Source organism: Camelus dromedarius, chromosome 18 (assembly GCF_036321535.1).
Source record: "Camelus dromedarius isolate mCamDro1 chromosome 18, mCamDro1.pat, whole genome shotgun sequence".
NCBI lineage: Eukaryota > Metazoa > Chordata > Mammalia > Artiodactyla > Camelidae > Camelus > Camelus dromedarius.
The window spans coordinates 21,519,021-21,534,967 of record NC_087453.1 but is presented as its reverse complement, the minus strand read 5'-3'; the positions used below and the strand labels follow the sequence as shown (position 1 = coordinate 21,534,967).

Genomic DNA, 15,947 nt, shown 5'->3' with positions numbered 1-15,947 from the left:
TATTGTTTTTATTTGTAATATTTTGAACTTTAAAAGGCAGTATAATGTAATGTCAGGAACTGAGCCTTGGAAGAGACAGAGTCCTGAGTTCAAAATCTAGCTTTGTAACCTGACACAGATTCCCTGACACAGTCAGTCCTTAATAAATAGTAGCCTGTATGGTATCCCTTTAGGTTTCTTATCCTTAATTGTTTTATAATGGCATTTTTCTATTATATATTATTTTGTATATGTATGTAGTAGTTATATATAATTACATGTAGTTATAATTACATGTATTACAGATATGCTTGTTAATAGAACATTTCTATTTTAAGAAGGAGAAATACCTTTTTCTATGAACACTGAAAGATGGGAACTGAGTTTTGTCTTTGAAATTTGGCTGTGGGCAGAATTTGCATAGTCCATGCTTAATAAATATTTGAACTAAATTAAATTTCTTGATTTTAATATATCTGAGTAAACTCCATTGTATGAATTTGCTGTAAGCTTAGGGGTGTCCTGTTAGTCTGCAGCCTGTGTCTGAGATTCATCGATTGAACATGTGCTCAGCACGTTCTCTGATATGTGTTTGGCTTTATGTTGCTTAGTCTTCATAGTGTCTTGCTCATTGGAGTGGTACATCACCTCTCTTGATACTTTTTGTGCTCTTTTTAGGTTGATGGTTTGCTTGTCTGGTTCCCCCCAGTGAGACTGTAAACTCCTTGAGGGCAGAGAGTAGGTCTTATGCATTTCATTATCCACCAGGATACTGTATAAAGTAGTCACCAATAAGCACATGTTTAATGAATGAACTTGTGAATGGCTGCATTTTGGTACTTCATTATTATCCTTTTGTTTTGACGTTTGATGATAAATACTGCTTATAATCTTGATGAAATTATTCCTAGACCTGCCTCTGGTATCTAGCTCACAGCCAAAATGAAAGGTGTTTCCTGCTGTAGCTTTGTTAGAATTTTAGCTTGGTTGATTATCCAAGTATGTCTTCTAAGATTTTGACCTGTTTATAAAGCAATATATGCAAATGCAACAAAGCAAAATGCAACAAGCAAAAGTGGAGGTAACCCATAAATTATGCTATTTGTAGCCTAAATAATAATTTATATTAATAATATTTGAAAAAATTGGATTATACTTTTCTTACAGCTTTGCTACTTGATTTATTCAGTTAATGTATTTGACATGATGGTACGTACAGACAGATCTTAGTCCTTTTAAAGATTGTTGAAGGATTCTAGATTCCAGGTTATGAATGTGTGGTAATTATTAGTTTTATTAATTGCCTCATTACCATTGCACTATCTTCCAGAAGTTGTGTGGTTATTTACTTTGTTATTTGGGAATGAATACGAAAGGATACTAAAAACCAGCTGATTACCATCCTGATCACCTGAGAACCCAGGTCTGCCTGGTAAACATTTGAATCCAGTGTGGTGCATTTTAACCTTTTTTCACCTCCATTTTTTTATTTTGAAAGAATTTCAAACCTACAGAAAAATTGTAGTACTGCAGTGAACACATTGCCCATCTAGCTTTCTTCCTAATTGTTACAAGTTTGCCACATTTTCTTTATCTCTCTCTGCATATGTATGCTTTTTTTCCAGAATCATTTGAAAGTATTAACTAGTACTGGCACTTCACTCCAAAATATTTTAGAATGTGTGTCTTAAGAACAAGGACATGATCCTACATAACCATGGTATCATTATTATAGACAAGCTTAACAATGATACAGTAGTATATATAGTCCATACTCAAATTTTCTCTAGTTCTAAAAATATTCTTTATGGCTTATTTTCTAAATCCAGCACCCCATCAAGAAGCATGCATTACATTTGGTTGTCATGTCTCTTTAATCTCCTTAATGTAGAACAATTCCCTTGCCTTGTTTTGTACTTCATGGCATTAATACTTTTGAATAGTCCAGGTCAGTTGCCCTGTAGAATTCAATACATTTTTCAAGGACTAATAAACACGTAGAAATCTTGGTTATTTCCCAACTCCTTTATGTTTGTGCCACTAGATTGTGTCTACTATTCCAATTTGTAGCCCAGAGCCACTCAGTGGTCTACCTAAGGGTAGTTTGGTCAGAATCTTACCTGTAATAAGGGACAGGGAGACATAAATTATTAACTCGTATTTCTCATTTTTTCCTTTTTCAAGGTGGTAATGACACCCCTGAAGTTCTGTGGCATTTTCTTTGCCTAATTTTTTTTTTCTCACGTGTTAAGGAAAAGCATGTTCAGAATAGCTTGGTGGTTTTTCTCCCCGCTGCTTGGAAATCTCTTCTAGTGGGCCATCAGGTCAGAAACCACGTATTTTTGCTACTTAGTTGAAAATAGGAATTTTTTCAGTTCTGGATACGTTTCTGTGGCCTTATCTATGATTACCAAAGCTTTACTGATAAACTGGAGTCTTTTTGAGCTGGCCACAGGGTTCCTTTTCCGATAAAAGTTGTTCTGGGTAATGTGATGGTACATTTGACACTTTATGTATAGATGCTTGCATCAGGCCTCAGAGCTAGTCCTCAGGGATGGATGGGATAGATGAAATCTATCCATGCTTTGAATTCTTGATTTGAGTTGCTTCTCTTAAGCTTTTCCTGAACTCAGCTGTCAATGTCTATCATTGCCTGGTTAGCGGTAGGATTTATATTATTTTTTACACTTAGGATTTCCCATCCTTATAAAACCAGTGAGAGCTCCTTTGTAGTGTTCTACATCTTTAGGACTTTCACATTGAACTTCTTTGCTTTTTCTGACTAGTTGATTGTGTCATTGGTGAGGTTAGCCTGGGTTGGTGAGTCATTCCAGAACTCACTGTCAGGCATAACTGCAGTGATCTGAATATTGTTCAGTTTTATTGTGGAATGATGCTCAAATCAAGATATCACTTACGGCTGTTTGCACTTCATCATACCTCATGTGGTGTTACAGGGCTCAGCCTTCTGGGTCCTTTAATTCAATTAACAGGCCCAGTTGAATCCTTTTAATATGTAGAATATTTTTAAAAAAATCTTGGTGAAAGATATAGATGATTACACTTAAAATATCCATCCATTAAAATCCACAGTTTGCAAATAAAAGAGAGGAAAAAGCAAATGGAGGAAGAGAAGGAAGTAGTTATTGCAGTTTCGCAGTGTTATTCATAGAACTACAATTAAATTATTCACTTACAAATCCATACTTAGAGCAATTCCAAAACTATTTATATTACCATTAAATACTGAGGAGGAAACATGGAGGAAGTGTGGGCTTTGATACAGTAAAATCATGGAGTCTGTCATTTGAGAGGCAGTATCCGAATCCATGTTGATTTCTGATTGGTGCACAGCAAGCAGAGTGGTCTTTTAAAAATGCAGATCTCATCGTACCACCGTCCTGCCTGGCCCTTGCCTACCTCTGTGATCTGCTCTCTTAGCACTTTCCCCCTGGTCATTATACTTCAGCCACTCTGGCCTTTGCTTGTTTCTCAAACACCCCAAACTTGTGTCTACCTCAGGGCCCTTGTACTTGCTAGCCCCTCTGTCTGGATTGCTCTGGAGTAACTTCTTGTCATTTGGTTGTTTTCTCCAAAAGTATCTTCTCAGTAAAGTTTTCTCTAACTACTAATCCCAATTCCACAGCATTATGGGGATTTTTGTTTGTTTCACGGCCCTACCTTGTTTATCTGGTTACTTGGTTATTGTTTGCCTCCCTCTACTAGAATGTCAGTGCAGGGGCTTTGTTTTTACCGTATCTCCTGTGTCTGGCACGTAATACAGGTACATAATAAATCTTGGCTGAGTGAAAAGTAAAAGATAACATCATCAAAATCTTAAGCCAGCTAGTTCTTGTAATTCACCTTTCTTTTATTATATAATGCATATTCTGGGTTTTTTTTTTCTTCTCAGCAAGTTGACTTCTGAGAACCCTTTTTTTTCCCCTTGCCCTCTTTAGAGCAGTTCTACATAAATCTGTGAAAGAATCTGCTGACACTAGAAATAAATCTTTCCCAGGCTATGGCCATAGTCTGGTTTTTCTAATTGCTGAAGGCAGAAACTGAGCCGTTAGAAACAGTTTAAATGTTTTAGGTATGTTTTAGATAATCGTGTTATTCTTTTAGAGTTTTGAACTTTGATCATCATCTTTGTTAGAGAAAAGAATTTCGATATTCATATAAAATGGTGGTGACATTTTTAGACAATGTCTTTTATAGTCTGTGTTAGCCTTATCAAATATATGATCTTTTTAATGCTTAGAATCCTAGAATTTTAGTGTGGGAGGGCCTCTCAAGTCATCCAATTCATTTTCATATTACTGATAGAAATCGGAGCTTCTAATAGATTAAATGATTTATCTCTGACCATATATCCTTGTGACAAATGCATGTGGCTGAGTTTGGACTAGAACCCAGGGCCTCACCTTTTGAATTTGATTTCTTTTCATTATGTCAATTTAGAATAAAGAGTTTTTCTTTAGGTTTTGTGACCTCTGGTCACTTCATCTTTTTGAAGTGTCTTAAGAGTTCCTTGATATTTTTCAAAATGTTTATTGTATTCTCTTTAATGGAAATTCTTACAATTGTTAAGCCAAAGTAGCTTTTCATATCCTTAGATGTGAGCTCTTTAGTAATGGCTGGTTGGTTTGAATTTCTGCACTCTGCATTAATTATATTGGCATTTCTGATCGTAGTCATTCTTTTTTATACCAGAATGAGCGTTACATGGTGGTAGTAAGAGCACTGGACTAGGATAGAGGTCTGGGTTCCAGCATAGTGCCTCAGGTCTTACTAAATACCACCATTTATGCGTCTTTGTCTCCAACACTGAGACGTTAATATAGATTGGTTGTTTAAATACTTCAGGTGTAAAACCCTTTATCTCATGAAATGGAGCTGTACAATGTAAATAGATAACTGTGAAACTGCTCTGGTTGAAACAAGCATGAAGGCCCAGCTTCTCCATTTCTCATGGAGTCTGCCATCCCCATCCCATGCCTCAAGCAGCCAAGGCATCTTTTCCAGACCCTGGAGCTCTGTCGAAAACCTCCTTGAGTAAAAACTCAGTAAAGATCTTTCCTGTGGTCACATTCTGGTATCTAGACTATTTTGTGTGAAAAGTAAGTCAGCTTGGATATTTTTCTTTCCTGTTCTTTTATGGTGCATCTAGTATTTACTAGAGGCTGACTGTTTTATTGCAAACACTGTTCCACTCTGTTCTGCATAGAAAGCAGTACCATTTGCTCTGGTTAATGGTAGTAGCAGTTTGGTCTTGATGGAGGCTTTGACCCCTCAGTTGGTAAAGAGTTTCTTATTTGAGTAATTCTCAAGGGCCACTTGGATCTGCCTTTGAAAAATGGGATATTCCATTGTCTGACAGGATTCTCAGCCAGCTCAGAGAGGAAAGAGAACTTAATTGTTACAGGAGCCCTGGTCAGACTCGGGTTTGATGCCTGAAAGATGCCTTTTGTCCTTCTGCCTCCTGTTACCTTACAGTTCAAAGCCCTGTAAGAATGAAGTGGCCAATGGTAAACGTCAGGGAACAGAGGTTTGGAAAGCACTGTCACTGGAATGATTTTGTGTAGCTCAGAGAAGTGGGCAGGATGATAAATTCAAGGTTTCTAAAGTGATACATATATATTATATATATATATATATATTAATGTATTTTTTTAACAAAAAAGTTACAAACATTTTTAAAATACGATTTTTAAAGGACTAGGATTCTAGGAAAAGGATTGTGTATGCCGCAGGCTTCCTTGGGACTGTGTGTGAAAAAATACTTAAACTTTTCTTTGTCAGCCAATATGAAAACTGCATTTGATCTCTTCTCAGTCCTCCATATCAGACTTTTGTCTGAGCAACTTGTTTAAGAAAGTTGCTTCAAAAAAAAAAGAAGAAATTTGCTTCTTATTCTAGCTTAGCTAAATCTGGAAGAAAAGATGGAAACTGATGTTTAGTTGAGTGCTAACTATATTCCAGACAGGCATCAGACTCCTCACATCGGTCTTTTTGAAACATAAATAATGTTTCCTACTCCTGTACTAGTAGGGCAACAGCCTGAAAGAGCTTAAGTAAATGGTACAAAATCACATTTTTGGTTGAGAAATTGATATTTAACACATGGAGGACAGATTAGGGTGTTCTCAGTTTCTACCAGATGAGTTAGTTCTCACTTGTTTGAGATGTATACTCAAGGTTCTGAAAGAATAACTTCAAATGCTTTGTATCATGAGGCAGGAGAAGAATGGGGAGCAAAAAAGATGTCTCTTTTCTTCTGAAAGATGCTGTCTTTTTTGATTCAGTTTTACTAGATGGGCTTTGAAATGTCTGCCTTTAAGTGTCAGGTAATCCTTTTGTTTTACTTTTTCTCTTTGGCTCTTTATGCCAGTTTTTCTTTGGTAAATTAACTCCTAACAGTTCTTTTAAAACTGCCCCTCTCCCTAAAGTATTTCTATTGCCACCTTATTCTGAGTTAGCCTCATATGCTGGGTACTGAAATAGCTCCTGCCTGGTCTGCTTGCTTTCACTTTTGCATCCTCAGAATCCAGTTTGCTCCTTTGTAATCTACACAGCAGCCTGGGGGATTTTTTTTTAGAAAACATCTGATTATGACACATTTCTGTTTGATTCCTGGCAATGGTTTCCCATGGCATTTACCAAAAATCCAAACCTTACTCAATCACACTGCCCTTCTTTCTGTTCTTTGAATTCCTTAAGCTCTTTCAAGTTTTAGGGTCTCCATTTGGAACTCTTCCCTCCACTTTTGCCTGGTTCAACTTAATGGGTCTCAACTTAAATGTCAGGGGCCTTCTCTCTGAATTGGGTTTTCCCATGTGCCCTGAACTATATTTCTTTTCACTTACAAGTTTATAATTATATGTAATTATTTGGGTGATTGCTATGTCTCTTCTGACTAGGCCTTCAGGTCAGAGAATCTGTATTACTTCGTTGTTGGCTATATTAACATCTGTCATAGTAGGTGCTTAATAAATATTTGTTGGGTAAATGCAATGGAAAAACACATAGAGGGAGATTATTATGACTTGATTGGTAGCAGTTCTCTATGCTTAATAGTTGAATTGGTTCAAAATAGCAATTTTTAGTATCAAAATTGAAATATAGTATGGAATGTTTACCAGGATCTCTTTCATGAAATGGAGTATTTGAAAACCTCTGAAGTGTAAGCTTTATTTTCTCAAAAGAAAAAAAGATACTGTCCGATGTTGCTTTTTGAAATCTAGTGCTGTATTGATCCTGATCTTTTGTATGTGCCTCCCACCCCGTCTTTTTCCCACTGCACCTCCCTGAAAACTTTTAGGATCTTTTCCATGATTGTATACTTTAATGTGGGTCTTTTTCCACTCTGTGCCTTACTCAAATGTCTGATGTCTGTTGAGTTTTGGTTGAGGACTTGTTCTTGAGAGTCAGGCTGTTAAATCCTAGTGGGAAATTCAGTGCATTGTGGTTTTATGGCTTTCTTGTCTCCTGCAGCAATGGGTAGTGGTTGGAGGAGGGGTATCTATCTCCTCCTAATGCAGACAGACAGTTCCCATGTTCTCGCCTCCGTACCTCATCCCTGTCTGCTGTGGTACTGGTGTAAGTTCTGAGCTTGTCTGGAATTTAGGGGATGAATCTGCTTGATTCTTTTCAGTATCTCCCTCAGTAACACTTAGATTTCATCTTCCTTTTTTTTGCTGACTTGTCTGCTTTGCTTCTCTTGTTTCTCTGTCATGGATGACTTCCATATTTTATCTCCACTCTGGATATTCCTCCCTGAACATCAGTTGCCTACTCAATATCTCTGGTGGGATACTCGTGGCATCTCAAAATTCGCATGTACAAAACTGATTCCATGACTTCCCCGCCTCAAACCTGTTTCCCCTTTGTCTTGCATACATCGATTAGTGAGAATTTCATCTTTTAAGTTGCTTAATTAGAAACCTTGGTGTTTCCTTGGACTTTTCTTTTGCTCTCATGGCACATGTAATCATCAGTGAACCCTGTTGGCTTAACTTTCAGAATATATCCCATCTTCCCACCCCTCCCCCTGCCGCCATTCTGGTTGAAGCCACCATTATCTTTCTCTTCGGTGACTGTAATAGCTTCCTAACTGGTCTCCTTGCTTCCACTCTTGCCACTCTCCTCAGCACTGGAGCCCGGGAGATTTTTTTTAAAAAGTCAGATTGTATCCTTTCTCTGCTTGAAACCCTCCCGTGCTCAGCCACCCCACCACCCCTTTTCACTCAGGGTAAAGGCCGGAATCCGCAGAGTTGCTTGTAGTGCCCTTACATGATCTGCCTCCCACCCTCACTCCTGTTTCTTCTCTTCTTACTCTCTCCCCTATTCCCTCTGCTTGATAAACACAGTGGCTTCCTTGGTGATCCTTAAACTTGCTGTCGCTATCGTTTGCTTCAGCTGTCTGCAGTGCTCCCCCCCCCCCACCTTCCAGCCTTGCTCTCTCACCTCCTTCAAATCTGTGCTCAAATTGTACCTTGACCTCTCTACACCCCACAGCTCTCCCAATCCACCTGTTTTGCCTTATGATTTTCTTGGTATTTATTGCTGTCTGATATACTATATTATGTATTTGTTCATTGTCTCTTTCCTTTGACTACACCTGGTCCACTAGGGGAGGAGTTTTTAATTTTAGTTAATGTTGTCTCTTCAGTCCCTAGGAAAAAAAGTGGGTGCTGAGTAAGTTTGTGTGAATAACTGAATGATAGTTTATTTCTTTGAATTTGGTAACATAGTGAATTATGTTAATAGATTTTTTCCCAGTGTTCAAGCATCCTTGTATTCGTGGCATAAGTGTCACTTTGACATGGTTTTCTTTTTAAATATACAGAGTATGAATGATTTATTTAGGATTTTCACATCTGTATTCATAAGAGACCTATTTATGATATTTCAGTTTCAAAACCTTGTCCTGTTTTGGTATCAAAACAAGCTGTGCTGTTTTCCGTCTCTTGATTTTTCACAGTGGTCTCTTTAGGACAGTGATTATTTGTTCTTTTTGGTAGAATGTACCTGTAATACCTCTTGGCCATGATGTGTCTTATTTTGAGAATATGTTGTTTTTACTTTTTTAAATTATGAAATATATAAATCATACAAAAAGGATATATGCAAATTTTGTGTTATTTTAAATAATAACTAAAAAATAAACTATGCACTCCCATATCCACCAGCAAGCTCAAGAACAGAACATCCTTTACACTCTTTGAAGCCTCTGAGCGTGTCCTGTTCTCTCCCTGCTGAAGATAACCACTATTCTGATTTTCATATTAATCATTACCTTGCTTTTATTTCCAGGTTTACCCACATGTGTATGTATTGCTGAACATGCCTTTTAAAAATATCTTTATGTGAAAGGAATCACACTGTATGTATTTTTCTCTGATTTGCTGCTTTTGCTTATTGTTTCTGAGCTTGATCTGTGTTAGTGCATTTAATTGAAATATACCATATTTTTTGCTTTATGCTGTTTTATGGTTTGAATATTCCATGATTTCTTTGTCCATTCTGCTTTTGGTGTGTATTTGGGTTGTTTAAGTTCTTGCTGTAACAAATGGTGCTGCATCGGGTACTCGTACGTCTCCTGGCGCATGTGTGCAGTAGCTTCTCTAGGGTGTGTATATTGCTGGGAATGGGACTGACTAGTAGGATGTGCACCTGATCATCAGTATGAGGTAGTACAGCTGTTTTTCAAAGTGATTGTGAATTTTACACTCCTTTTATAGTATATGAGAATTCCTGTTGCTCCACAGCCTGAGTAGTATAGTTGGTATAAAATAATATATTGTGTTTTCCTCCCTGTTTTAACATTATGGCATCATTTACGTACAGGTGAATTCACCCATTTTGATGTACTGGTGTACAGTTCTATGAGATTTTAATAAACAGTTCATTAGTTCACATTTGTTTGACATTTTATTTAGCATTGTAACAGTCTGTGTAAAGGTATGCCATACCTGGCTTGAGTGCAGTTGCCCCAGTAAACGTTGGCATGCTTCTCCCCCTGCTAAAAGTTCAGTTTTATGTATATGTACAGTAAAATTCACCCTTTTAGGTTGATAGTCCTTTGAATTCTGACAGATACATATAGATGTGTAATTACCACCATAATTAAGATAGAGATTCATTAAAATACAAGATTCATCACCCAAAAAACTTCCCCTATGCTTTTTGTAGTCAACTCCTCTCCCCTCCTAGCTCCTGCTGGCCGCTGATTTGTTTTCTATCCTTGCAGTTCTGCTTTTTCCATCCAGAATATCATATAAATGGAATTATGCATCATGTAGCCCTTTGAGTCTGGCTTCCTTCACTTAATGTGAGGTATTTGAAATTTAGTCATCTTGTAATGGACAGTAGTCACCCCTTATCCGAGGTTTCACTTTCCGCAGTTTCATTTACTAGTGATCGGCTGTGGTCTGGAAATATTAAATGGAAAATTCCAGAAATAAACCGTTCATGAGTATTGCACAGTGTTCTAAGTAGTGTAATGAAATCTTGAGCTGTCCTGTGGTATCCTACCTGGGATCCCCGGCTGTCCATATTGTCTGCTCCTGGCATCCAATCACTGATGTCGTCATGGCTCTGGTGATTTAGGATCACCCAAAGCAGATGATCAGTAGTCAGTAGTAGGTCAGTAGTAGCCTAACATTGCATCACAATGCCTACATCACTCACCTCACTTCATCTCATGTAGTCATTTTATCATCACAAGAAGAAGGGTGAATACAGTGCCATAAGATAATTTTGAGAGAGACCACATCTACGTAACTTGTGTTACTCTACTGTTACAATTGTTCTATTTTATTATTGTTATTAATCACTTACTGTGCCCAAGTTATAAATTAAACCTTTATCATAGGTATGTGTATATATAGGAAAAAACATACCATACATAGGATTTGGTACTATCTTGGTTTCAGGTGTCCACTGGGGGTCTTGGAACATATCCTTCACAGGTAAGGGGGACCTACCATATATGAACAGCTTTTCTTTTTTCCTCTGGCAATATCATTTCATTTTCCCCCAGAAATCTATTTTGATATTGATATAGCTTATCCAGTTGTCTTACAATTAGTTTTTGCATGGTGTATTTTTTCCATCCTTCTACTGTTATAGTACCTATCTGTCTTTTATATTTAAGATTTCTTTATATTTCTGGTTGGGTTTTATTTATTTTTATCCAGTCTAATGATTTCTGCCTCTTTAATTGGGATGCTTAGACCATGTACATTTAATGTGATTACTGATACCTTTGGATTAAATCTTCCATCTAGCTCTTTGTTTTCTCTTTGTCCTGTTTTCTTTCTTTTTTCTTCCTTTTCCTGCCTGTTAATTTTTTCCAGTCTTTTTTCTCTCTGCTTCATTTTGAATGCTTTCTGTTGCTACTGACTTTTTCTTCTCCAGTATTTAATTTGCTGTTAATCTCATCCAGTGAATTTTCCATTACAGATACTGTATTTTTTATCTTTAGAAATTCCATTTGTTTATTTAATATCTTCATTTTTCTTTTTTTTTACATTTTTTATTGATTTATAATCATTTTACAATGTTGTGTCAAATTCCAGTGTAGAGCACAATTTTTCAGTTATACATGAACATATATACATTCATTGTCACATTTTTTTCTCTGTGAGCTACCATAAGATCTTGTATCTTCATTTTTCTCGTTGTGCTTATTCTTTCTTTTAATCCTGGATTATTGCGTATATTTATAGTGGCTATTTTAAATCTTTGTCTATTAATTCCATCTCCTGTCATTTCTGGGTCTTTTGCTATTGATTCTTCTGCTTATGAGTCACATTTTCCTGCTTCTTGGCATATCTAGTGGTTTTTGTTTGGGTGCTGACAATGTGAATTTTACATTATTGGGTGCTACAATTTATCTTCCTTTCAAGAATGCCTGGCTTTATTTTGGCAAGTCTTTAGGTTACTTGTGGATTGATTTATTCCCTTTGAGGCTTGTTTTTAAGTTTTGTTTTGGTAGGTCTAGAGTAGCCTTTTCTCTAAAGGATGGTTTAATTCTCCTACTAAAGTATGTCCCTCCGGGGTCTCTACCAAATACCTCAGATGTTTAATAGTGTCCCTCCACTCTGGCTAGTCATAACTCTGTCTCTAGGCCTTTTACTCTGGGAATTACTCAGCCATTCATTGCCCAGCCTTACGGAATTTCACTATATATATATATATATATATATATATAGTGTACATTTTTCGAAGTCTTTTTCTACATAGCTTCCTCCTCTCTGGAATTCTGTTTTGCAACTTCCAGCCATCTCAGCCTACCAGAACTTTGATCTCTGTCTCAGCTCAGGAAACTTCCTGTGCTCTGCTTGGGACCCCCTACATCTGTATACATGTACAAATGTATATATGTTTTTAAGATAAAATATTTCATGAGTTCTTACTGATAATTCCAATTCAAATTCAAGACTGTAGGGTTTTTTTGATTGACGAAAGTCAATTTTATTATGTGTACTTCCTTTGTCATGTGGAAATTCTGGTTCGCGGTGAAACCACATAATTACTCATTTGCTTTTTCCAATATTCTCAGGATGACAATGCCAGCACCACCACCAATATGATTACTCTAAAGGGTTTTTAGTATTGTTGGCCTTAGGGTAAATCTTACTGGGGATTTTACACATCACTGCTATTTAAAAATATTTAAAATATTTAAAAATATTTAAAATATTTAAACATCACTTGAAATGATTCCTTTGTGTATGGTTATGCCATCAACTTGATACACAGTTTGGTTTATTAGTTTTTTTTTAAGGAGTTGCCTTTATAAATTTTAATTTTGTTTTATAATGATGTAAAATATGTATGGTTAAACACACAGCACAGTGTTTAGTTTGTGAATTCTAGCTCCTTCCCAATCCCCTTTACCTATTTCGTTTTCCCTATGGGTGAGCATTTTATTTAATCTGTTTTTTATTATTTTCCTTCCTTTTTAGAAATACAAACAAATAACATATTTGTATTTGTGTCCTCCTCCTTTTTTAGAATGGCATCATACACACTTTTCCCCACTTTACTTTTTTTACTTAACAGTACGTCCAGGAGATCACTCCATAGTCATACAAAGAGAGATTATTCATTCCTCTTTACAGCGGTATAGTACCATATTTTGTGAATTTGCAGTTGTCAGTACTGTTCAAAATGTGATCCACAGACTAGTGTCATTTGGTGAACTGTTGTTCCTGTCTGCGATGAGATAAGTACAGAAGTTGGGAGTGTTTAGAAGCTTTTTTCACAATTTGACATTGCTGCAATATCTGAGCATGATGGGTGGACTCATCTCCCTCTGTTCTAGAGTGAAGATCACATTGGGTGTTCTTATGCTCACACAGTGAGTCATGTGTACTAGTCATGTGCAGTAGGACCACATACTGGTCTTTGATGGATTGGGAAAAAAACTCCCAAGCCAGTCTTTTAACCCAGATAGATTGAGAAAGGGTATATTTATGTACCCTACTGTTGGACATGGCCCCACAAGTTTTGTTATGTATGCTTTTTTAATTTAGTTCTAAATACTTTTGAGATTTCTATTAAGAAATTTTATTTAATTCATTAATTAAAGTTTTTTTGAAAAGTTTCCAAATACATAGATTGTTTCCCTCCTTCTGTTTTCTTTTTTTTTAGATCAATGTCAAAGAAGTAGTATGTGTGTTTTGGCTTCTGTTGAGACTTCTTTTCTGGCTTAGTATGTGGTCAGTTTTTAAAGTGTTTAAGGTATGCTTTAGTAGCATTTTTTTTTAATTACTTGTCTACTTTATGTCTATATGTATTATCAGTCAGGTTTTTAAATTAAGTTTTTAAATCTGTATTTTTAATTTTTTATTTGCTTTATATATCAATTTGAGAATTATCCCTCTTTTTAACTGTAGATGTGTCAGTTTCTCCTTTATATATTTTGAGGCTATGTTGTTTGTATTTTTAGTTATATATTATGGTGTAATAAACCACTGCAAAACTTAGTATCTTAAAACAGGAACCAGTTTGATTATATCTCATGAATCTGTGAATTGACTGGGCTTTTAGTAGGGTGGTTCTTCAGCTCCACTTGAGGTGGAGTTTCAGACGTATGGGGCTCTGTTCGACTAAAAGGTCCAAGACACTTGTGGCAGGTTGGCAGGAATGGCTGGAAGGTAGGGCTTAGCTTGGATGCTGCTGGGATGGTTAGCCTTTCTTTCCATGTGGTCTTGGGGCTTTTCCCTTTCTCACAGTCCTTCCTATGCTATTTCTCCAGCAAGACTTTCCAACTTTCTTAAATGGCAGCTGAAGGCTCTCAAAAGTGTAAAAAGCAGGAATTGTCAGACATTCTTAAGGCTCAGACCCAGGACTGGCACATGGCCACCTCTACCACATTCCCTTGTGCATAGCAAATCAAGAGATCAGCCCAGATTCAGTGGGAGGACAGAAATACCCAGGCAGCTTCCTTTCTTGGGGTCATTTTTGGAAACTAGCTACCACAGTGTGAGTTCAGTTTTCTGACTGTTAGACCTTTTGGGTTGCCTCTTTTATGTCCCTCATTATCCATATTAATGCTTCTGCTTTAAATTCTTTTATCTTTTGGGTGGAATATGGTTTTTATATCATCTTCAATTCTTCTATTTTGAACCTTTCTCTATTATTGTTTTTGCTTTTGTTATAAATAGGTTATAGCTGGGTTGTTTTTTAGTATTTGGTCTAGAGTTTCTACATTTTAAAAAGTGAATTAAATCCACTTACAGTTATTGTTATTACTAAGATAGTTTTGTCTTTTTTTGTTTGTTTGTTTATTTTTAAACACTTAATATGCTTTTTATTGTGTTGTTGCTCTGTTCCTGGCTTTTATTGAAATCACTTTAAAAAGTAATTTTTTTTCCTTTCTTACTGTGGTAAAAATATACATAACACTATTTATCATTTTAACTATTCTTCAAGTATACAGTTTTGTGGCATTAATAAGTACATTCATGTTGTCGTGCAGCAGTCACCACTGTCCCTCTCCAGAACCTTCCCAAACTGAAACTCATTAAACACTAACTCCCCATTCCTTCCTCCTCCAAGCCCCAGACTGCCACCCTTCTACTTTTAGTCTTTGTGAATTTGACTACTCTAGGTACCTCGTATAAGTGGAATAATACAATATTTATCCTTTTGTGACTGGCTTATTTCACTTAGCATAATATCTTCAAGGTTCATCCATGTTGTTGCATGGACTCATTTTTGGAATTCTTCTTTTTTACCCTCTGCTGGCTTGGAAGCTGTTTATTCTATTTTTGTCATACAGGTTACCTTTACAAAAATGCTTAATAGTCTAAGCTGAATATCTATCTGTCATGAACAATAATTGCATTTTAAAATGTTTTAATTCTGAATGTTTCACCTCTCCCATGCTTTTCTCTAGTTCTAAAGTTCCACCTTCTAACTCTCTCAAAGGTAGGCATTAAAAATGTTTAAAAATTATAGTATTTATGTTGAGATATTACAGATTTATTGGCTTACCATTGCTTCTTGAATCCCACTCCTTCATTCTGTGTTTAATTTCTTTTGTATTAATGTACACCATTTATCTAGTTCTTTCAGTTTGGATCTGTAAGTAATAAGCTACCTTTTATATCTTAAGGCCTCTGTTCAGTTACTCTAAGGTGGCCTTTTACCAGTGTAATGATTTGCAGTTGTTATTTTCCCTCATAGGAAGATGTCATTCCTTTGTTTTCTGGCATCTGTTCTTGCATTTGAGAAGTCTGGTGTCTGTTGCTACTTTATAATCATTCTTTTCTTTTGGTTGCTTTTACTGCTTATGTTTGTCTTTATATTGTTGTGCAGTTTTGCTGTAGTGTATATTTGAGTAAGTTACCCAGGAAATCTGAAAACTCATGTATTCAGTCTTGGCCAGTATGTCTTTGAATATCATCTTATTGCTTCCTCTTCTGACATTGATATTTCTCTGTGTTAAAAAC

At 36.3% G+C, this 15,947-nt stretch overlaps 1 protein-coding gene across 7 annotated transcripts in view; it reads left to right on the top strand.

The window, feature by feature from the left end:
• The window catches only part of ASXL1 (ASXL transcriptional regulator 1), a 60,576-nt gene that overhangs the window by 9,472 nt on the left and 35,157 nt on the right, over positions 1 to 15,947 (top strand). The gene's annotated exons all lie outside the window — the stretch shown is intronic.